The 14,442-nt window shown below is 43.0% G+C and overlaps 1 protein-coding gene across 8 annotated transcripts in view; it reads left to right on the top strand.

The window, feature by feature from the left end:
• The window catches only part of MSRA (methionine sulfoxide reductase A), a 376,253-nt gene that overhangs the window by 98,532 nt on the left and 263,279 nt on the right, over window positions 1-14,442 (top strand). The window contains exon 3 of one of the 8 annotated variants that reach the window (XM_030812396.1): window positions 6,282-6,389. The exons of the other annotated variants lie outside the window; for them this stretch is intronic. The gene's annotated coding sequence lies outside the window, so the exon portion shown is untranslated. The remainder of the gene's footprint in view (window positions 1-6,281; window positions 6,390-14,442) is intronic. 8 annotated transcript variants of the gene reach the window in all.

The raw sequence follows: 14,442 nt of genomic DNA, 5'->3' as shown, positions 1-14,442 counted from the left end.
TGCCAGGACTGTTGTGAGGCCCAAATGAGATTATGTTTGTGCAGCTTGTGTCACTTAAGGCTGCCAACATGCCATTCTATCAACTGAACTTTCACCCCCCAAAAAATTGGATTTCCATATATGCAAGACAATAAGCTATTTTACATTTCTCTAGAAGTTTAGCAAATACTATAAAATACGTTTTAGAATAAGATGAAACAAACCATATTTTAGTTTTGTCTTCTTGCTTTTCAGATGATACTGTTGATCTCCAAGCCTGATTACCTTTTCGTATAAATTAACCCCTCGGTTTTCTACAGCTCCCTCTGTATCTGCCCAGTTGTGTTCCCTTGCCCCAGTCTTTAGGTTTGTTAATCTAGAAATTGACTCATGTTGGTCTATCTGTTTTACTTTGATCTTGTGAGGTGAGTCCCAGTTTTGGGTGTCCTGGCGAGCCAGTGCCAGTGTTGTGTGCTTTATTCTGAGGGCTGGGTGCTGGGGAGGGGGCAGCCCACCCTTTCCTCTGTTCCGGAGAGGCTGAGAGAGAAAGATGGGATGGCACCAGTTAACGGAGTCATTTCTTTCTTCTGGTGGTGCAGCTGCCTTTGAATTCCTACCCTGTGGCCAGAGGGGGGAAGCAGAGGCAGAGAGAAGGTTAGGGCAGGGGCATTTGAGGCACAGGAATAACCTTTTCAGCACCCACGAATAGGGGGCCCCAGGCTGCTGTCTGCTCTTGCCCTATCCCTCTCTGGGATGTTCTGTGTATTTCTGGGACCGGCTGGTTGATGGTGACAGGGTCCCAGGCCCCAAGGGAAGCCTCAGTCTGTAACACAGCAACTTTGTTGATGACAAAGAGGCAGAACTTTTAAAATGGAGCCCATAATGTTCATGCTATTTCTTGTGAGTACGAATTTTTGTTGTTGTTGTTGTTGTTGTTAGAGCAGCTTTTACAGACGCTGAGGTGGTTTTTTGTTTGTTTGTTTTTGGGCCAACTTTATCCGTCAATTTACAAATAGTTGATGGTGTAAGTGCTGTTTTTTCCTACTGAATTTAGGTAAACCAGCAAGGGTGGCTTTCTCACACTGGGATTGCAGTTGCTCTGTTGGATTGGGGAAAAAGTGTCCTAATGACCCAGGAACACTTTAATAAAAAGGTTCATTTGAAACTACAGGAATGCCGAGAGCAGAGTGAACATGCAGAGAAGTTCTAAGCGGGTAATCTGCAGTGAGGGAAAAGTACAGCGCCTTGTGGCTTCTGGGATGTCCTTTGTCCTACCTTCTCGGTTCTTTTCAAATTGAAGGAAGTGGGTGAGAGAGATGCTGCTAATTACATCTATGAATAAAGTGACACAGTGCACCGGCTCTGAGCAGAGACCAACACAACTTGAGACAGAAAATCAGTCTGTCATATTTGTACAAATATGTGCACTTCGATGATAATTACCATAGTCATTGTTTACTACTGCTACACTATATTATCTATTCAGTGATATTAAATACATAACTCTAAACATCATCCCCAAACAAATTACCTCTTATCAATTGAAACCAATTAAAAATTTCAAAATGCAACCATGTAATCAACAGCTTACTACACAATAATTATGACCAAAATGCCAATTAATGTGTTAATATGTGACCTCAAATCTACAGAAACAAAAAAAAGCAGCCTCACATAGCAATTATGGCCTAGTTTGATTGACAGTTATCTGTGAGTTTGTTTTTCTGTCTGAGTCAGTAATTTGACTTATATGAAAACACCCGGCCTGTTGTCTCCCGTGTTCTGAAGCCATTGTGTGAAAAGTGTGCGGGATTTAAAAGCACAGCCTTTTCTCTTCAGCTCCTGCATGTCTCTTCCCTGCACTGCCGAGTCGCATCCCTTTCCAGCATCGTTTCTGCTGCCCTTGAACCTGTGGAGTGGGAAGCACGACAAGGATCTCTCATTTTATGTATCAGTAAGGTGTAGCGTGGACAGACTCGTGTCACTGCCTGGACACCACTGGTGGTGTTGATTTTATGGAGCCCAGGCTGGTGCGTGCATGTGTGTGTCAGGTGGGCAGTGATGGGGGTGGTGGGGTTGAGGCGTGGTGATAATTCACAACATACCCTTTATCTAGTTGGGATCTGTAAAGGAGGAGGTTAGGGGAGGGAGAATCCATGCGTACCTGTGGGAGGGTATCAAGAAGGCCTTCCTGGGGAGGTGGAGGTGAGCCGAGCTCACCAGGAGCTTCACCCACCTGGGGACGTGCAGTGAGCCAAGATTGCGCCACTGCACTCCAGCCTGGGTGACAGAGGAGACTCTGTCTTAAAAAAAAAAAAAAGAAGAAGAAGGGCTTCCTGGAGGAAGCTTAGTCAGTGGAAACTATTTAGAGAGGAAGGGACTGGAAATAGAGAACATTTTAGCAGGCCGGGCGCGGTGGCTTATGCCTATAATCCCAGCACTTTGGGAGGCTGAGGCGGGCGGATCATGAGGTCAGGAGATCGAGACCATCCTGGCTAACACAGTGAAACCCCGACTCTACTAAAAATACAAAAAATAAAAAATTAGCTGGGCATGGTGGCGGGCGCCTGTAGTCCCAGCTACTCGGGAGGCTGAGCCAGGAGAATGGTGTGAACCCGGGAGGTGGAGCTTGCAGTGAGCCCAGATCGCACCACTGCACTCCAGCCTGGGTGACAGAGCGAGACTCTGTCTCAAAAACAAAACAAAACAAAACAAACAAAGGGAACATTCTAACAGGAGAAAGGGCGTTGAGTGCTTGGGTTGGGTCAAGGCACAAGTTTGGCTGAAATTTAGAATCTTTGAAGGAAAGCAGTGGTGAGATTATTTAGACTGGGAAGATGAACCTGCCAATCTTATTTCTTATCTGCGTGTGTCACTTGATGAGAAGGCCATGTCTCCAGCCTTTAGTAAAGGCCAAGGTCATTTAAAAGGTTACCTGGCCTTTTTAAGTGACTTGAAATGTTTAGCACAGTTTTAGAATGTCAGTGTCTCACCACCTGACCCTTATTTCCTTGGTTTATGACGGCCAATTTATTGTGTCTGTTTTATTCAAAAGAAAACTGGGGGTGCTTCTAAAATAGTTTCTTATTTCAATGTGCACACACCTCCACTCTGAAACATGGCTCCCTTAACTGCACAGGCAAATTTATCACACGTAGTTGTGAGCATATGTTTGTGTGTGTATTGCAGTGGAAAATCCCCTTGAAAAATCAGCAAATTGGACTTCAGCTTGAAAAGTATAGACAGAGAACAAAACTCTCTGTGTGCAAATATATGTATATGTGTGTATCTAAAAACATACACATGTATACGTATGTATATATAAATAAAATTGGATTGAGTCATAAAAGTATAAATATGCCCAATGTAAAATCTACTAGAGAAGGAGTTTGTTTTTATGACTCAGAGGGGATGTGTAATAAAGAGGTATTTTTAAGACCGAGAGCTAGTGTGTGTCAGTTTCTTTTTGTCCATTCTTTGTGTCCTTGGCAGGAAGATGAGTCACTGGATCTGAATCACAAGGCGATTAAGGGCCCCAGGAAAGGCTGATTTCAGGATGGATATTTAGAAGCCTCAGCTAAATCAGATCTTGGGTATCTAGGTGGATTGGGGAATCAGTGAAACAAATATTTCTCTTCATTTTTTTAGATTCTGTGGATCTCTTGCTCAATACACAAGTACTTTTTTTTCCCCAAAAAATCATATGAAGAAAGAGGAAGTGCTGCCCATTCTGAAGGAGGTTGTTAAAAATGAGTAAAGCACACTTCACGTTCACAGCAGCAGTATTCACAATAGCTCCACGTGCCCATCGACAGGTGAATAGGTAGACAGAATGTGGTCTGTCTGTGCAATGGAATAGTATTCAGCCTTAAAAAGGAAGGAAATTCTGTCACTTGCTACAACAGGGATGAACCTTGAGGACCTGATGCTATGAGAAATAAGCCAGCCACAGAGACAAATACTATGTAATTCCACTGAATTGAGTGAGGTTCCTAGAGTAGTGAAATTGATAGAGACAGAAAGTAGAACGGTGATTTCCAGGGGCTGAGGAGAAGAGGGGATGAAGAGCTGCTGTTTAAAGGATGCAGAGTTTCAGTTTTGCAAGACGAAAAAGTGCTGGAGATTGATCGTACATCAATGTGAACGGACTTACCACTACTGAGCGGTACGCTTAGAAATGATTACAATGGTAAATTTAATGTGAGGTGTCTGTCACCACAATTACAAAAGTTAAATAAGTGAAGCTTATTAAGGATAGACAGCAGATGGCTGAGAAGTTGGCCTGGCTCGACCGTTGTCTGGTGGGAGCATGTGGATGAGGCATGAGGTGGGGAAATAAGGCACCTGTCTTTCTTCCAGTTAATTGTTCTTTCCCTCACGCCTTCCACCTTCCTTTCCCTCCTGATGACTCATCCTGTCTCCCTCTAACATGCCTGCTGCATACTTTCTTCCTTTTCCCTGCTGGTCCACCCGACCTATTTTTACTCCCTCACATTCGGTTGTGTTTATTCTCGGAGGAGAATGCCCACACCAGTGTCTTTCTTCAGCACAGCTTTCTAGCTTCTTTTTTTCCATTTTAAGACCGACAGTGGCATAGGGTCAATGGGTGAGGTAGAGATATACTGATCTTTCTTTGGTGGCAGTTAGGGATATTGACATTGGTCACTTCCCAAAGTGACAGCAGTGGTAGCATGGGTGAGGGTGTTGCCCACCGTCTGAGAAGCCCATGAAGTATATTGGCTGCTCTTCCATGTTGCCCCCTTCATAATGAAGTGTGTGCTATTACGTTATGAAATATATTCCAGGAGGAAGCTGTGCAACAGCTTCAGAAAAAAATTCTAGAACTAGAACATGCAGTTGGTTTTCAAATCTCATATTCTTAATTTCAATCCTTTTATTTAGGATCCAGGCTTTAGGATGTCTCTGTCTCTCTCTCTCTGATATCACTAATTAAAAATTATCCAAATATTTAACATTATATAGAAACAAACATAATGGTGTATTTGACAGAATTTGACAATTTTCATGTGGATATTGAATGCCTTGTGGTCAAAGTTTAAATCAAAACAAGTGTGTTCTTGGCTTCAGGAATCTGTACCATCATAGATAGCAGTGGAGAAGAGGAAATAATAGTCTGGTATCCTTAACCCATAATATAGATTGTATATTTCTTGAAAGTAGAATGCAAAGGTGGCAAAGCCCTGATGTTGTTGAGGGATGGGAAATTGTCAAATGCCGTCACTAAATCAGTGTGGTGGACACACGTGCTTGAAAACCTTGCAGAAGAGTAGCCATCAAAAATACTTATGGTTCTTACCAAGGTTATGGCAGGGGTGACCACCCAATAAGGTAGCACCCAAATTGGCTTCACTGCTTCAGTAAGATGGAAACCTCAAGGACACATTTGTGGTTTTCTTTTCTTTTCTTTTTTTTTTTTTTTTTTTGAGACTGAGTCTTGCTCTGTTGCCCAGTCTGGAGTGCAGTGGCACATTCTCGGCTCACTGCAAGCTCTGCCTTCCAGGTTCATGCCATTCTTCTGCCTCAGCCTCCCGAGTAGCTGGGACTACAGGCACCCGCCACCACGCCCAACTAATTTTTTGTATTTTTAGTAGAGATGGGATTTCACCGTGTTAGCCAGGATGGTCTCGATCTCCTGACCTCATGATCCGCCCACCTCGGCCTCCCAAAGTGCTGGGATTACAGGTGTGAACCACCGTGCCCAGCCACATTTGTGTTTTATAGGAACAATAAATTTCCATTTTAAATGAAACAGTTGTACTTTTTTCTTGTGAAGTAATGTTGAAGTATAGATCAAATACATCAATTGTTTGAAGATCATTTAAAGAAAATCACATGTGTATTGAAAAAGATTTTAATTTATTTTCTTGGAAATAGTGATCTATTGTTTCTGTGGAAAAAGGAAGTATAGTTTTTACATGTTCTTTAATATTGATTTACAGAAGCTTACCATTACCTCTTTAAATACCACGGTACAGTAAAATTTAATGGGAAAGCTAATTTTTAATAATTTGATATATGTGTGTATACATTATATATATATATATATATATAGGTTTTACCTTGCATTTGCATTTTAAGAGAACAAGCTTGTTTTATGATTAACAGAATCATTAAAAAATTTTTATTGTAAGCTTGCCAGTGTCCTAAATTTAAAAAGTTATACCGACACCACATATAGTCTAATGATGACAGTAAGGATAAAGAAATACTGAACTTTTCTAAGTAGGCTTGTGTCGGTAGGGATATTGATGACGTTCTGAAACTATTTTGTGTTCATTTAGGAGAGAGTAAATGAGCAACTAAGTGAATTGATGTGTTGGACACCAACATTTTCACTGTGGAAGGAGACGTAAGTATGAGGAATGTGAGGTACTGGATTTGAGTTGAAAGTATCAGTATGAACTCATGTTAAAATACACACACAGTGTCTGTCTCACTGTTCTGGTTGTATCAACTCAAGAGCCTAGAAGCTGTTCCATCCCAATACACACACACACTTTCTCTCTCACTGTTCTAGTTGTATCGACTCAAGCGTAGAAGCTGTGCCATCCCAGCCATTATGGGTATCTCTCATGCCCAGATCTTAGTTTCTGAATTTCTCTTTCCACTAGAAGAAACCATGAGAGAAATGGTGAGCCTCAGATCCTTTATTGCACCAAAAGCAAGGAATGCTCTCCATAGAAGGAAAGCTGAGGGCTTGCCAGGACACTGGCTGACAGGGTCTCTCACTAGTCAAACTCGGGATGGTTGGAACATCAAAAAAGAATATTAATGATCATGTATTATAAGTACATTAAAAAAACCCATATGAGTCCACAGTGATGAGAGTTGGGCAGGAGCAGGGAGGGGAAAGCTCTGCTTTGTAGGAAAATGCCAGATAACAAATATGGAAGGACTTAGAGAATTAGAAATTCGCCTTGTTATAACCTTAATGTAATCAACTGATTCAGGATGGTTGTGAAAATTATTGGGTGAGAGGTTGTTGATGTTAGCACAGTATTCTCTGTGCTTTTGCAATGTAGAGGTTGGCCGTGACCTTAATGAAGTGGTCAGGTTTGGTGTCACTAATGGTGGGAGTCCTGATGTGATGGGGTAGGGGGGATACCTGACGCCCCTGGGAAGAGTGGCTTCGATGCTGCCAAGGAAAATGTCATGAAGTACAGAGCTAAGTGCAGGAACTCTTTCAGATTAGGGAGACGAAGCAGAAATAACAGCCAATTGCAATGAATGAAACTTGGTTGGATTCCATATTGAAACAAACAAAATGGCTATAAAGGACATTTTTGAGACAATCAGGGAAATGTGAGTATGGACTGTATGTTGGATGATGGTATTGAATCAACTTTCCCTTTTTTAAAGGTGTGGCTGGATAGGAGAGAGTGTTTGTTCTTGAGAGATTCGTATTGGATTACTTAGGGTGAAATTTCACAAGGTCTTAAGCCCAGTTTTGGATAGTTTGGTAAAAGGAAAGCGTGTGTGTGTATGAGAGAGAGAGGATTTGAGAAGATGTTAATTCTTGGTGAATGTAGGTAAACAGTTATCAGTGTTCAATGCTATATATTGTTTGTTTCTGTAGGTTTGACATTTTTCAAAATAAACAATAAGTAAATAAAACTAAGTGTCTCAGAAATTAATCTCCACTTTTCCTGTGGACACATAGAGACGTGGTGCTAGGATGGCCTCTGGGAAATAGTTTCTGCAAGATAAGCATATTCTTCCTCCACTGCCCCCACCCGAGAAATGTGAATGCAGATTCACTTCTGTTGACCAGTGGTGATGGAATAGAATTTTCCAGTCATGCAGTTGTACTTATTTCCTTCTGGTTCTGTATTGATAAGCTTCATTCTTTTTTTTTCTTTAGCTTCATTCTTTAGAAATTAGATTCTTTACTTAGTCAAGTCTATAATCAAAATAGACTTTCCATGGTAAGTAAAGTAAGATGGGAGCTTGTAACAATACCTGTCATTTATGAAGACCTACTATGTGCTTGGCACTGTGCTGTGTTTTTATTTAAATCGTCTCCATTCTTCTTCATCCCCATATTACCAGGAGGAGACAGGCTCAGGATGCCAAGTGGCTTTCGCAAGGCCGCGTGGTGAATACACCGTAGATTAGAAATTTAAACCCAATTCTGTCTGACTCTGGTTTACCTATGTATTCATCCTCCAGTATCGTGCTGCCTGTATTCCTGGAAATAAACCATTTTACATAGTTTCTAATGGGATTACATTTTTTAAAGGAAATTCATGGTGGTAAAGATCTCTTTATCACTCCCTTGATGTATGGTATTTGAGTTTAAGTGTTAAGACACTAGCAGTGGACTTGTACTGAGATTCAGGAAACCTAGTTTCTGCTTCCAGTTCTCTCACTGTCTAATGGTGTGATTTGAGGGCCTTAGTCTTCTCAAATATAATCATTGGTTGGTCTGGTTGATATCTCAGTTAATTTGGGAAACTAAAATAGCATGACATTTTCAAAGAATTTTTTAAAAAAAGATTACTGTGGCAGAAGCAAGTTCTGGGGATTGGGATGCATGAGGAGGGCTTGGGATAGTGGGAGGTGGCTGGAGTGGGGCTGCGATATTAGGGGTCTGTAGGCAATGTTAGGGCTTCCAACTTTGTAAGGGCCAATGAAAGTTCTCCTAGGTTTTTTTCATTCTAAAATAATGATAATAATAATAGTTCTTTAATATCAAATATGAGAGTCAGAGTCACATTTCCCTCATTTATACTTTGTTCAAATCAGGACCCAAAGAAGGTTCACACATTGCAATTGTTGATAGGTCTTTCTCCCCCTCTCTCTGCCCGCCCTCTTTTTCTTTCTGTCTCTCCCCATCTCCCTGTCTCGCTCCTCCCTTCCCTCTCTCCATCCTTCTATCTTTTAATAACAGCTGTATTGACATATAACTCACATATCATACAATTCATCTATTTAATGTGTACAGTTCAATGGTGTCTTATTCCATTGGGCTACTATGACAGAATACCGTATACTGGGTGGCTTATATGCAACAGAGATATATTTCTCACAGTTCTGGAGGTGGACAGTCCAAGATCAAGGAGCCAGCAGATTCGGTGTCTGATGAGGGCCCACTTCTGCTTCATAGATGGCACCTTCTTACTGTGTCCTCATATGCTGGAAGGGCCTCTTTTGTAAGGGCACTAATCCCATTCTTCAGGGCCCCATCATCACGACTGACTAATACCCCCGAAGGCTCCACCTCCTAATAGTATCACATCGTGAGGAAAGATGTCACCATCTGGACTTCAAGAGGATGTAAACATTCAGACCATAGCAAACGGGTACGAACTGCATTCACACAGTTGTGCAACCATCACCGCAGTCAATTTTAAAACGTTTCCATTACCTCAAAAAGAGGCCCCATACCTGTGAACAGACATTCCTCACTTCTTCCCAACACTCCCCCAGCCATTGGCACACTAATCTACTTTCTGTGTCTATAGATTTGTCGATTTTGGATACTTTATGTAGGTGGAATCAGATAATATGTGGCCTGTTGGCTTCTTTCACTAGCATAAGTTTTCAGGGCTCATTTGTGTTATAGCATGCATCAGTGCTTCAGTCCCTTTGATTACTGGTCATCTTCTATTGCATGGATGAATCCATAGTTGTATGGAGACACCACATTTTATGTATTCATCGGTTGACGGACGTTTGGGTTGTTTCTACTTTTTGTCTATTGTGAATAATGGTGCTGTGAATATTTATGTACAGTTTTTTTTGTGTGTGTAGACACATTTTCCTTTCTGTTAGGTATATGTCTAGGAATGGAACTGCTGGGTCATATGGTGACTCTGCGTTTAACATTTTGAGGAACTTCCACACTGTTTCCTAAAGTAGGTGCACTATTTTACAGTCCCACCTGCAGAGGATTCCAGTTTCTCCACATCCTCTCCAACACTTGCTGTTGATTATAGCCACCCTACTGTGTGTGAAATGTTATCTCATTGTAATTTTGATTTGTATTTCGCCAGTAGCCATTGGAGGGTTTTAGGGATGAAATGGCATGATCTGATTTAGATTTTTGGAAGATCACTCTCACCGTTTCAAAGATGATGGATGAGAGAGGTGCAGGCACATTACCAGATACCAGATGATGGATGGCTGCAGACAGGCCAAGGTAGTGGTAGTAAGAATGGTGAGAAGTGAGTGGATTACAGGGGAATCTAGAAATACTGTCCGTAGGAATTTGTGATTGGTCAGATGTGAGGCTTGGGGGGCGTTGCAACTGCATTTCCTGCCTGGGCACCTGCGTGAGGCCATCCATTGACAGAGGGGACAGAACACGGTGGGGAGTGGAGAGTGGCATGTGCAGATCTGGAGGGGTTGAGTTTGCAGTTACTATCAAGAGAGAAGATCAGGAGTGCTCTCTGGGCTGGTGGTAGACATTCAGGAATTGTTAATATATCAGCAGTAGCTCCAGAATTGGGAGTGGCTGAGGTTGGAGAGTGAGAGGAAACCAGGATATTTGAGCTTACCTCTTATTTCTGGAGCTTTGTGATGCTTTTTCCCTTTTAGAAAAATGCATAGAAGTACAGTCTTTTACTCAATATAGAATACAGTTAAAGAACAACATTTCTTCCAATTTATTGAAATTTGTTGCAGGATAACATCTCTGTCAAAGCACTTTACAAAGCTTTCTAGTAAAGTAAATTTTTTGTGTATTGCAGTGGGGAGAGAGGAGGGGGTTGTCTCTTGTAAGGGAGAATTTGATTGGCTTTATCTCTTAGAAGTCTTCGTTTCCAGCAAAAATCTTAACATGCTGTTTAGATTTAAATGGTGGGTGTACCATATGTCATGAAGAGGTACAGTGATAGAAAACAATCTCTAAATATCTAACCCATTTAAGCGGTTCCTATAGGTTTTTATGTTTTTGAGATACATGCCTAATTTTGGATTATTAATTCTTACTGGAATTTTGACTGTTAAGTTAGGAAGAAAACGCTTACAAAGTTTCCTTTGGTTTTCCCCATGAAGATACTTTTATAACATGAAATCTTTAAAAAACCCTTTAGAAAAGTGGTCTATATAATTCTTAGCAGGGTGTTGAGATCAAGTGCTTTTCTTCTTTTTATTCTTTGCACTTTGTCAATTGAAGATGTGCAAAGAAGTCCATTTGAAATTTCCCTCGGGCCACTTAATTCAGCTTCATTACAGTGGAAGTGGGTTAAAAATGATATCATACAGCCCGAACAGGTGATTAGAAATATAGATAGGATGGGGCCGGGCACAGTGGCTCACACCTGCTCAGCAGTTTGGGAGGCCGAGGTGGGTGGATCACGAGGTCAGGAGATCAAGGCCATCCTGGCTAACACAGTTAAACTCCTTCTCTACTAAAAATACAAAATTTAGCCGGGCATGGTTGGTGGGCGCCTTTAGTCCCAGCTACTTGGGAGGCTGAGGCAAGAGAATCGGTTGAACCCAGGAGGCAGAAGTTGCAGTGAGCCGACATTGTGCCACTGCACTCCAGCCTGGGCAAGAGAGTGAGACTCCATCTCCAAAAAAAAAAAAAAAAAAAAATCTATATAGATAGGATGAATCCATGGCACATCCTTAAAACAATTTCATTTTTTCCATTTCATGAATTTAGCAGGACGGTCCTATTCTCACTGCAACCTCTGCCACCCAGGTTCAAGCGATTCTGCCTCAGCCTCTCGAGTAGCAGGGATTACAGGCGACTGCCACCACACCTGGCTAATTTTTGTATTTTTAGTAGAGACAGGGTTTCACCATCTTGGCCAGGCAGGTCTTGAACTCCTGACCTTGTGATCCACACCCCTTGGCCTCCCAAGGTGCTGGGATTACAGGCATGAGCACCGTACCTGGCCGAGATTTCATTTTTAAAAAACATGAATCCAAGAATTCACTTAAGTTCCAAATAAATTTATAAATTCACTTATGTTCTAGAATAACTGGAAGTAATTATGACTGCATTAGTGCAGCATTAATTAACATTGCTAATTCTTTGTAATTATGCCAAATAATAACACTAATAAAATGTAAATATCAAATGAATAAGGGGAGAGCCTCCTCTTCTCTTTTTAAAGCCACTGTATTACAGTGTCAGATTATGAACACACAATATCATCAAGCTTCCAGACATCCACTTTCTAAATACGGTCTGTGTGAATTCTAATGAAAACATGAACTCTGTGGTATAAATCTCCTTTGCTGCCTGGTTCAATGAGGGGCTGCCCAACAAGCCAATAATTCTATTCCTCAGAGCATTGCTGAGAATATTTATATAATTAAATATCATCTGTTTCCCCATTTAATTCCTGGTGGCTTTCTCCCCACCCCCTGGCTGTTTTTGCTATTTCCTTGGGCAGGAATGGCCCAGTAAAGTTGCTGCAGTGCTGATGGATTATCTTCATTAGGTACTTGGGTGATGAGTCCCCAAGCACTGCTGAATTTGATTTACCATGTGCAAAGGCCCAACCTTCCACAGAAGCGCTAAGTAGGGCAGGTTTTATGCAGCTTGAACCGGTTGGTGTGAAGAAGAAGAAAAAAATAAATTTGTTCTTCTAGAAAACAATTTTGGGAAATGCTTTGGTCTCTTAGGAGAGCCTCCTTTGCGTCCTTTTATACAATCTCCGCTGAAAGTCCATTTTGGTAAGAAGAGGCGCGGATGAAGTGAGAATATGGTGTGCTGGAGAGAATGCAGGAGACCTGGGTTCTGCATCTGGGGGCAGAGCTGAAGCCAGGCTGAGCTTCGTCGGGTCTCAGTGTCTGCATCTGGGCAGCGATGGAACAGGACTGTGGCTCTCCAAGGCCCCTTCAGCTTTGGAGTGGGACCTTCGTGAATCCCGCCGCACTCCTGATAGCCATGGGCCCTGGGCAAGTGACCCCATCTCTCCCCGCCTCTGACACTTTGTCTTTAAAATGGGAATGCACCACTTGTTTTGCCCACTTGTTACAGGGTGGTCGGGAGGTCTGAACAGGAGAGCGCACTGCATGGTACTCTGCGGAGCCCAGCTTGCAGCAGGCGCCCACAGGACGCCGTCCCTCGCTTCCCTTGTGTCCTAGATTCTGTGAGACACAGCCTGTGACACTTTGAAGCAGGGCCAGAGGACTTCCGATGGGAGGTGATTTGAGAGAATAAACAAAGTGACGGAGTTGGGACTGAGACAGGGAAGTGGTTTGTGGTGGAACAGTGGTGGAGTTATTCCTGCTGCTCTGAGCCAAGGCTCTTAATTATTTTTATTTTGGACAGGTTCCTTGCAGAATCAAGGCTTTGGGAGTCTGGTGAGTGGTCAGACCCTTCATGAATGGGATTGGTGGCCTTACAAAAGGGACTCCAGAGATGTCTCTTTCTCTCCTTGTACCATGGGAGGATGAAATGGGAGTCTGGCCATCTGTAGCCCAGAAAAAGGTTCTCTCCAGAACCTGATAGCTACCACGAAGGGTGTTTAACCTCCACTGAGTGCCAACTGTGCTTCTCCTTTAATTCAAAGCCTCTGATTTCTGGAGGTGCCTGTTCTGATGGCACTGATGGGCACCCCCTGTTGAGTGGGGCAGGTGATGGGTTGAGGACTGGCGGCCGTCAGTGGGGGCTACCACAGGGGTCCAGGGGGCCTGTCAAACTGTGGCACAGGGGAAACCTGTAGCTCTGTGCCTTACTATACCATCTCATTTAGTGCTCATGATTCCCTAAGAAGTAGGCACTGAACCCATTCCCACTTGTAGGTGGGGAAACCAAGGGTCACAGAGGGGAAGTGGCTTGCCCAAGGCCACACAGGTCATAGGTGGGAGAACTCACTGGAGCCCTCACCCCCTCAGCGACGATAGTCGTGTGTAAGGGTAGGTTCACGGAGTATCATGGGGCCTGCTGTGGTCTTAAAGTTTGCATCCCTCCAAATTCCTAGGTTGAAATTCTAGCCCACAAATTCCTAGGTTAGCATTTGGAGAGGGGACTCTGGGAGGTGATTTGTCATGAGAGTGCAACCTTCATGAATGGGACCAAGAGCCTTAGTGCCCGCCTGAAAGGGACCTCTTTGCACCGTGGGAGGACACAATGGGAGGTTGACTGCAGTCCAGAAGCGGGCTTGCACCAGAGCCTGAGCATGCTGGCACCTTGATCTTGGACTTCCAGCCTCAGAACCATGACAAATACACTTGTGGTGTTCATAAGCCACCCAGTCTGTGGCAGTTCGTTATAGCAGCCGCCACTGACTCAGACCACGCTGTAGGATTGGGAGAAGGTGTGCTGAGAATGTAGGGTAGACACCTCATGGTGGCCGGTCACCTTCCATTGTCTTCTCTTCGTAAACGGCACCCACCTTATGGGCTGCTATGAGAAGGAAATGAGGCCAGTGTGTGGACTGGCGCACCCTGTTATGCAGCTGCCCGTGTTTGGCCCATTTCATCTGCCCGGAGGCCGTTGCTCACTGACATCAGCTAGTCATTCTACCCTTCACCTTG

The sequence above is a fragment of the Nomascus leucogenys genome, chromosome 4 (assembly GCF_006542625.1).
Source record: "Nomascus leucogenys isolate Asia chromosome 4, Asia_NLE_v1, whole genome shotgun sequence".
Classification (NCBI taxonomy): domain Eukaryota; kingdom Metazoa; phylum Chordata; class Mammalia; order Primates; family Hylobatidae; genus Nomascus; species Nomascus leucogenys.
This window is presented reverse-complemented; position numbering and strand designations above follow the sequence as displayed.